This window comes from Pinus tabuliformis, chromosome 7, assembly GCF_031772625.1.
Source record: "Pinus tabuliformis cultivar Carrire ecotype Pingquan chromosome 7, CPIR1, whole genome shotgun sequence".
Lineage (NCBI taxonomy): Eukaryota > Viridiplantae > Streptophyta > Pinopsida > Pinales > Pinaceae > Pinus > Pinus tabuliformis.
In genome coordinates this window covers 1,620,634,668-1,620,645,041 of record NC_142293.1, presented here as the reverse complement: position 1 = coordinate 1,620,645,041, position 10,374 = coordinate 1,620,634,668, and positions in this window count along the sequence as shown.

Sequence of the window (10,374 nt, the reverse complement as noted above, 5' to 3'; positions counted from 1 at the left end):
GAGACGAGAAGAACATGAGAATTTTGCTCTTCTGAAACAGAGTGCTGGAGAGGAGGTGAACTCGAATCAACACCCTTTCTGACCAACGGCGGGTCTGGAACGGGCTGGGAACAGCCAGGTTCGGGAAGAGGGGCCTGGACAAAAGGGGAATCTGAAGCGATCTCTTTGTGAACAGGGGCGCGATCTACAGCTGTAGAAAGACGTTGATAACTAGCGGGAAATGGATTCGGAGGAGCAGCAAGACTTTCCAACACAGCAGAGGCTTTATCCATAAGTGGACAAAGGTGAAGGGGATGTTTGCCTTCACAAAGTCGACAGGGGATTCGAAGCTTCCCTTTCTCCTTACCATTCCCAATTGGTGAGGTAGCATCGCCATGATCATCAGTGGACGATGAGGGGCGGGCCGGATCGTGAGACCAAACTTCTAATACCCTGGGAATGCCAGGACAATCACGAAGCAGATGGTCCTCCCTGCATAATCGACAAGGAAATTTAACCTTCCGCGGAGGAGCAGAAGGTGACCCGACTTCAGGTGTACTGGAGTGGATAGCTGGATTTGAGAGGGGGACTGTGTGTGTAGGCTCTCCCTTAGGGGACTTCTTCTTCTTGGTCTTCCTCTTCTTCTTCTTAGCCACCTGGTTACTTACATCGAGAATTTCACCAGGCGAAGCACAAGAGGAGGATGTAGAAGTAGGCGTCGAAGGGGAGAGGTCCACCTTAGGATCAACATGATGTTGTTCAGGTGGAGGGACTGATGAACTAACAGCCGATACGGTAGGGACCAAAGAGGTTGAAAACAACCACACAGGCAACCCGACAGTTAACCCTGGGAGGGACAACGTCGCCATATACGGAGCACCAACATTCCCAAGAGGAGGGAATTGTCCTGGATTCCCATCAGAGGGGGAACCTGGGTTAGTGAATCCCAGAAAAGTTGCCATAGCAAACGAAAACGAAACCTACTCAAGCCAACGCACACAAGATCTAACCAGGTGATGTTATCGTGGCCGAATAAAATTTTAAAACACAGGAACCAAACTTGACCTTTTCATGTTTCAAGAGTCGAGAAAAGGACGAAAAGATGACTCCAGTCTCCTTCGAATGTTTAATGAGCACGAAGTGACAAGACGCTCACAGGCAACTTTTCATTTAGGGAGTCCGAAAAGGATCAAAAGTGACTGCTCTGGAGACTCTAGGTATAAGGTTTACCAAGCGACCCGTAAAACTGCTTATACACCTCAGCAATCGTATGAGAGCCAAGGACTTTCCGTACTGCAATCAATCTTCCCAAATGTTGTGTTCAGTGCGTTACGGTTCACAAGGCGGCAGACTCAGCTTCCTATGGATAAAGGATAAAAGCCTAGTGGGGTCTCCCTATATACACGACGGTACGTGGGAGCGCAGTCCGTGTTAGACCACTATCGAGTCACAGAAGGAGGAATCACCCAACCTAATGTGAAACAACAATGACTATGTTTAAAGACGCCAGAACACGTCTCTAACCTAGACCTCTAGATGTTTGCGTTTAGTTCCAATGCGTTTTTAGATTCATTCGGTTCATTTTATAGTTGATCTTGAAATTAAGTTTCGATTTCAGGCTCTATCGTATGTTCTCTCACAATTACCTAGATGCAAACTACATGCCAAAGAATTTCATTTTGTTCGATGAATTCTAACTATGAGAAGGTAAAGAAATTTTGATCAAACAAAACGAATACAAGCAAACCAACAACCTAATGCAGCTAAAAGCAAGGAAAGGAAACTTTTTCTTTTGAAAATGCAAATCAATGAAATGTTCTTTTCCTTTTCAATTTCCAAAAGCAAAGCTACTAGTTTGATTTTTTTTTTTTTCAATGACACAAAGCATCTAAATGAATTTGGAGGAACCGGAACACCAAGCAAGTCACTTAATGAAAGCACACAAAGTTCCCAAAACATCCAGCAAAGATTCCCAAATCAAAAGGAAAACTAAGTTGTGCACGAGCTATGTGATCTAAGCTCGGCAAGACAAGCAAGGATTGCAAGCAAGGAGGAAGCGAAAACCACTCGGAAACACAACCCAAAACACTTCAACAATCACTGAACAAGTGCAACCATAAATCTGAAGTTCGCCGGTCGAACAAGCAAACAAGATCCCTATGGAAGGCTTGACACACACACGGCCACTAGATGCCCTAGGGCTAGAGTGCGAAATCAATGGAGAAAAGCAAACACCCGAAGGATGAGAGTTACAACCAGTCAATTAGAGACTCAACACAATTCAGCAACTGTAAAAGTGATGGCGAAATCACAAACCAAGCAGCGAAAGCAAAGAGGAAGGTATCGAAAAAATGAGCAAAACGAAACCCTGTGGAACAAGACTTCGCAAGCAAGCAGCTCAGAGTTCAGATAGTGAAAAAAAAGTCACAAACCAAGTGGATAGAAGAGGGGAAAGCTAAAGCAACAGGTTCAGGAGGCTGATCTGGACAAAATCAAGTTTTACAGGATCAGCGCGGGTGGCCTTCAGCAACTCGGCGCTGACAGGAGATGTCCCGTAGCAACTTTGTGACGTCAGCGCGGAAATACACGGATAAAGAGCGCTGTCTCAGGAAAACGAGGTCAGTGCGACTATTAATCACACAGGCACGATGACAGGGAGGACAAAGAAGCAGGTGTGCGACGTCAGCGCGGAAGCACACGGATAAAGCGCGCTGTCTACAAAAACGAGGTCAGCGCGACTATGGACTGTACAGGCGCGATGACAAGGACAGAACAGAAGAAGGGGCGCGCCGTCAGCGCGTCTGTTTTGAATTAAAGCGCGCTGAGGGTAAAAACAAGTGAAGCCAAAGCAAAAAACTTCCCAAACCAAAGGTAAAGACCTTTTAACAGTTAAAACACTTCCCAGATGCACCCAGAAAGTTTATAAGCAAAGAAGCAATCCCAAAATCTTGAAAAGAGAGAACAATCAAATTCAAACACAAAAGTGGACTCAAGAGACAAAAAAGGCTGATCCCCAGTGGAGTCGCCAAATTGTTGGAGAGGTAAATCCCCTCTACGGATAGAGGCGATCCCTACTAGCCCAGCAAGGGTCTAGCAACAATCACACAATGCTGCTATGCATGTTCCTAATTACAATTAAACAAGAGGTAAAGAGCACCTACTTGGATTCCAGCGCTGTCGTTTGACGAAGAGATGCTGCCTTCGCTCCTTCACTTTGGCTGGTCACAATCCTCTGTGATCCCCGCGAATTGATACCTGCACACACGAAGAGGAAACAAACGCAAGCGTAAAATCTAATAAAAGCAACCATACATCAGTCAGAAAAGATGTAATTCACATTTAACTATTGCATGTACAAATGGGAATGGAACAATAGTAGCAGTCATCTATTATTAATCAAGACAGAGAAGAGTACAACCAAATGTTCTGACGTCGGTATCCTTCTTAGGAGGGGCCAGTCAGCAAGTGTCTCATGCATTCACCTTTGGAAATGATTCTCCCAAGACAAGAAACTCTCTCTCACACAAGCAACACAAAACAACCTTCCCTAAGCTATCAATCACTTCCACACCTAGCACACCAAAATACCTATAGTAGCAGCAATCTAAGCATTATAAGTTCTATACAATCCAAGCTATTCAAAAACTAGCTGCTCATGGTAATGGTGGAAGTTTATATAGGAGAAGGAGCCTCCTAAAAGGGTGGAAGGATGAGCTTATCCTTGAGGGAAATGGTTACAAAGGGTCGAACAGACATGCCATAGAAGGGAGTCGATACTCACGAAGCCAACAACCACACCTGGAGTTATCTGGAAGGCTGGCTGTTGGAACAAATTCGCCCAAACAGGATCAGCGCGGATTATAAGGCGACTGACGCGCTGACGTCGCGCCTCAATAACTAAGAAAGTCATGTCAGCGCGACCCAATACAAAGGAGAGGTGCGCTGGCTCATAAAATGCGACCAGCGCGGAAAAGTGATGTGCTTCCGCGATGGCAGCGCACTGAATACACTACGAGCCGCCAGTCAGCGCGGGTATTTTAGAAACAGACGCGCTGATGAGGAAAACTTTGGAAAAGTGGGTTTTGGGCCAGTTCAGAAGGCATGAACTTGATTATTGTGAATTCTTGACACAGTAGGGTGACTGACAGGAAGACAGTGACAAATTACTGTGTAACACCTACAATGGTAAACCGAATCAAATAAAGGTTGAACGAGAATTACACCAGAAGTACATAGTAACGGAATTGGAGGGCGAAAATGAAGCAATAGCGTATAATAGCAGTATCATAGGCAATTACTCGGTAGATTCTGTTCTCGGCAATTTCAATGCTCATACATCACCTTACTTAGAAAATTCAGTTTTGTCCCAAGTCGAAAATTTTTCTCAAACTGATAATTCAAAGTGTGTTAATTTTGTAGATAAACCTATAAATACATCTTTGTTTTGGAAATTATATTTTGATGGCTCTAAATCTAACGAAGGAGCAGGAGCAGGATGCGTTCTGATTAGTCCAGAAGGAAATAAGACCATGCTTACGTGCAGACTCGAATTCGATTGCACAAACAATACATCAGAATATGAAGCCTTGGTGCAAGGCCTATACAAAGCAATCGGATTGAATGTCAAGTATCTTCAAGTCTTCGGAGACTCTGAGATCGTCATCAAACAGGTACGTAACACTATTCATTGCCTATCAAGTCATTTAAAACACTATCAATCTTTAGTGCAAGATCTAACTGAGCATTTCATAGCATTCAATATTTCGTCAATCCCGAGACTCCAAAACGCAAGCGCAGACCTTTTGGCTAACGTAGCCTCTAGGCTTATTCCCTCTGAAGAGTTTAGTCCAGATAGATTCTCAATAGAATTAATCTTCAGACCATCCATCCCTGACAACATTACAAATTGGAGAGCATTCAATGACGATCCCGATATTGTAAATTTTCTCACTTCCGAAGGATCCTACTCCAATTAGATAATTGACGAAGACCATCACGATCAACAAATACAACAAAATGGCACTGATAATGCTATACCCAAATCGGTGGTTAAGATGGAAGACTTATACGATTTGAAAAGTCGGTTTAAAAGGTCTACCAATTCTAAGCTCTACAGTTCAACTCTGAACTACGAATTAGTAAACCTAGGAATCGATGATAAACCACAAAACATTAATCTAGGCATTGGCTTAGCCCCTGAAGAAAAACTAGTGTATATTTGTCTTTTGAGACAATATAAAAATGTCTTTGCCTGGAATTACGATGAGCTAAAGACGTACGACAATTCTATCATTCAGCACACTATTCCTATGATTGACTACGAAAAACCTGTCCAACAGAAACTGAGAAAAATCCACCCCAATTTAGAAAATCAGATAAAAACCGAGATAAATAAGTTGTTAAAAGCCAGAATAATTTTCCCCATCAGACATTCCAAATGGGTCTCCAATATGGTACCCGTTAGAAAGAAAAATGGAGATATTAGAATCTGCATCAATTTTCGGAATCTCAACAAAGCCTGTCTAAAAGACAATTTTCCTCTCCCACCTATGGAGCAGATATTACAGGCAGTAGCAGCCTCAGAACTGATGTCTTTCTTGGATGGATTTTCAGGATATAATCAAGTGCTAGTACATCCTGATGATCAGTTGAAAACCACATTCAGAACTAAACGGGGCACATACGCATATCGGAAGATGCCATTTGGTTTGATCAATGCCGGTGCTACATTTCAGAGAGCCATGGACATCGCATTCAAGGGTTTAGTCAATAAATCCGTAGTAATTTATTTGGATGATATAATAGTGCACTCCAAGAAGCGAAGCGACCATCTCAGAGACTTAAAACAGATCTTTCAACAATGTTTAAGATATGGGATTTCACTTAACCCAAAGAAATCTTTTTTCGCACTAAGTGAAGGGAAACTTCTAGGATTCATAGTGTCAAAATCTGGTATTCACATCGAGCCTTACAAAATCAAAGAAGTTTCTGAAATATCCCTACCTCATAATAAAAAAGCCATGCAATCTTTCCTTGGTCAAATCAATTTTGTAAAGAGATTTGTCCCAGATTTTCACGAATTGTGTCTCCTTTGCAAACCATGATTAAAAAGAATTCAAATTTTAAATGGGGTCAGGATGAACATGAAGCATTCAACCTGATCAAACAAGCTATCATTAATGCTCCATCTTTAGAAACCCCGAATTTTTCAGAATCTTTTATCTCATACACATTTGCCTCAGAGAAATCATATGCTGCGATTCTAACTCAAGCAAATCAAGAAAAAGCGGAAGCTCTAATTGCATTTTTTAGCTCAAATTTACAAGGTGCTGAACTCAACTATTCAGACGTGGAGAAACAGGCATATGCTGTTTTCAAAGCGGTCAAATATTTCAGACCTTTCCTACTTAAAACCCATACTAAGATCATAGTACCATTTCCAGCGGTAAGAAATCTTCTAGTACAGAAGGATGTGGGTGAGAAAAGAGCAAATTGGATCACTGCTTTACAGGAATATGACCTTGAGATCAAGCCAGCAAACATTGTAAGAGGTCAAGGCTTCTGCAAAATGTTGGCCGGAGCATCACAGATTTCCGAAAATTCATCTGAACAGCTACAACTGTATGAGGTAAGCCTAAACGATGCAGAATCATTATATGCTGACATCATTTATTATCTTAAGAACGGATATGCTCCGTCACACCTAGATCACACTAAGAAAAGAGCTCTGAGATTGAAATCTAAACAATATCAGCTCATAAATGATGTTCTTTTTAGAAAGAATTATGATTATGTTCTTCTTAGATGTCTTGAGAAAACTGAAGCTGAAAAAGTTTTGCAGGAACTCCACGACGGACCAGCAGGCGGACACTATGCTGGAGATGCTATTGCACATAAGATCTTACGTGCAGGATATTACTGGTCTACGCTGTTCAAAGATTCACACAGTTACGTAAGGAAATGTCAAGTCTGCCAAAAAACTGCTGGAAGACAAAAGAAGCCGTCCCTGCCACTACAGCTGGTAAACATCGAGCAACCATTCAGTCAGTGGGGCTTGGACATAATAGGTGAGATCGTTCCTCACTCTTCTAAGCAGCATAGATACATCCTCACGGCAACAGATTATTTTACTAAATGGGTAGAAGCAGTTCCTCTCAAGACAACTAATTCTGAAAATATTATTGAATTCATAGATCAATTTATAATCACTAGGTTTGGATTGCCAACGGCTTTAATGTTTGATAATGCATCATACTTTTCTGGAAATGCAATGACTGAGTTTGCACTTAAAAGAGGGTTCAAACTGAAATATTCGGCCAACTACTATCCGCAAGGTAATGGGTTAGCTGAGTCAACAAATAAAAACCTAATCAGGATGATTAAAAGAAGAGTTGACCAGAACCAAAAGAATTGGCACAAAGCTTTGGTAAATGCTTTATGGGCAGATAGAATAACGAAGAAAGCTTCAATCAACACTTCTCCCTTTAATTTAGTTTATGGGAAATAAGTGGTTCTTCCAACTCACTTAGTCATCCCCTCTTTGTCTTTAGTACAATACATCGATGAAGTATCTACTTCCTCCATACAACTAAGACAAATGGAAATAATTAAATTAGAAGAACAACGAGAACAAGCTAAGAAAACCCATGCTCATCACCAAGCACTAATAAAATCCTCTTTCAATTCAAGCATAATGACCAATTTTTTTTTTTCAGATGGGAGATTTAGTTTTGAAATGGGATAAGGTTCATGAAGAAAAGGGCAAACATACGAAATTTCAAAAGATGTGGCTTGGTCCTTTCCAGATTGTTGAAGTCATAGGTCCATCAACGTTTGTGTTGCAGGATTTAGCAGGTAGAAGGGATTCTTTGCCTGTTAATGGACAAATCCTTAAAATATATTTTCCATAGAAGATTATTCTTCTATTTTGTACAATAGTTTTTTCTTTTCTTTTTCATAATAAAACCAGTTGTAAGTGGTTACTACAAGTGTTCACGGAAAAGACACCAATTCTCTTTCAGATTTTGAGCTTTCACTTGTATAAGTAGCAAAAATTTTTGAAAATATGATTTTTATTATTGACAGATACAGTGAAAAACTTTAGCCTAGATATGATACTAGCTTCAACTTCAAAAAATTTGATGAAAGCAACCTTTAGCGAAGGAATTGTTTTATATCAGCACAATGAAAGGTATCAATAGCAAAATAAGGCTTCTCTGTAAAACTGCTGTTTTCAAACTCTATTATTGTCGTCCAGAGCTTTCTTAAGGAAAAACAATGACTTCCTCCCCGCTAAAGAAAATCGCAGCATTCAGAGGAACAATCCGAGAAACACCATATCTCAAAGAATAAGAGGTCTCATCACGAGCCAGCTTATCATGATCACAGATATTATAACTTGCTGACTTTGCCAATACTGTCCACCAAAACAGGGCAACGACTCAAGATTGTTGCAATCAAAAGACAAGGGGTCTCATCACGAGCCAGCTTGTTCAGCAAAAGTGTAAATCAAGTGAATGACTGTGTCATAATTTTGGCTACCAAACCAAGACATTGTTCTTTGAGAATAAAAAAGGAAAAAGTGTCGATGTGGATTTTTCTTCAAAGGTTGTAGATAGCCTTAAGCAGGATAAAGGATCATTGCTGGGTAACAGGTAACCTTGTCGAGGCTATGGACGCCTGCTGGTAGCAGAGGCTCTACCTACGACAAATGAGCATATTTTAAAAGCCAGCACACAGAGAAGACTTTATTTTATCTTTAAAAAGACCAAGTAGTGGCTGATATAAGTACAAGGACAAGCTTGAGGAAGCAAACAATTAGAATAGAAAGAGGTTGAAACAAAATATCATTGATAGGATAAGGCATAATGTACTCTATCTGTCCATAACAAAGCTTAGATTTATGAATTTTTTTTCTGTTTTGAAAGTTTAGAAAAATTCAATAGAAAAGCAGAGATAACTGGTTCTTCCAAGTGAATCGCCATTGTTGTGGCCACCAACAACCCCCTCTTTGTTTAGTATTAGCAATAACACTAAGCAAATGGGGACCCTTAGTAAAAAATCCAAAAAACATTTTATAAAACTTTTTGTATTCTACTCCTTGAAATTATGTCGCTTCGCATGGAGAAGATAAACGTCCCCTTATGAGCATAATGAAAACTGCGAAGAAGCGACGCGAAATTCATCGCATCGCACACATTAAGAAGTGCTCTTAGATGAAAATCTTAAGAAATCTCCGACGACCGATGTGCGACGTCGCATATCGCAATATCGCATAAGCAACACACAATGATTTAGTGACTCATGCGATTTGCGATGCTGCGATCTAGCGATATCTGCGATCTGCGATAAATGATATCTGCAATCTGCGATCTGCGATCTGCAATAATCCGATCTGAAAAGGCTTGCGATGACACATCTAGGTAATGCGATGACGCGATGCTGCTGTCGCCCATTGCAAATTTCCTCGGCTCAACATTCAAGAAAAGCTGTCCGTAAACCAAAAATTAGGCGCGCGCCTTAAAAGAAATTAATGAACATATGCCAAAGTGTTAATGAAGGACAGTTTTGTGTTTTTCGAAGAGTCAGTTCACGATGGGTGTCATTATTTTATGCACTCGTAGAGGTTAGAGCTTTCGTATCAGTATTTATTATCATTACTCTTTTCCTTTGCGTGAACTGCAGGAATGAAAAATAGGAGACATTATGAAGCAATGAGCAGGAAACATCTAAGGAAAAGGGGAAAGCATCAATAGTCAGAGAATAGAGAAGAGATGCCTTCATGAACAGATGCCGCATGCAACAGAACCACAGATTCCAGAGGATCACTCAACAGATGCTGAGGTCGATAGGTGATTCAACATTCAGGGTCAGAAAGCTCACAAAAGCAGCATGTTTACAAAAAATCCTGAAACTTCTACCCGGTAAAGGAAAAAGGTGCTAAAGAAGGAAAACACACCAGAAAAGCCCGGATCAAAGAACAGAGGCAGTTTTCGATGTGTGATTAGCGCCTAGCGCTAATCACGCATCACTAAGAAAATTGTTCAGAAAGCAAAGTCCCTGAATTGCTTAGTCATTCGCAAGTCCGGAAACTGAAATAGCAAAAGCAGAAGCAGTTTGAGGGAAATTTGGGTTGTTGCCAAGTATATACACAGTAAATTAGCCCAACCAGAAGATAATTCTCAAAAATATCTTCTAGTGTACTAAAAAGTGGCACCAGCGCTTGCCATTTCTGTTTGCGTAACTCAAACAAAAGCAGAAGGCAACCAGCCGACTCTTCCCAGGCGAATGTTGAATGCTCGCAACGTTTAAGGAGCGAATGCAGAAATAGTTAGGAATTAGATTCAGTTTTTAGAAATAGTTTTGCTTTAGAAGAAGGGCGGTCATTTAAACCGC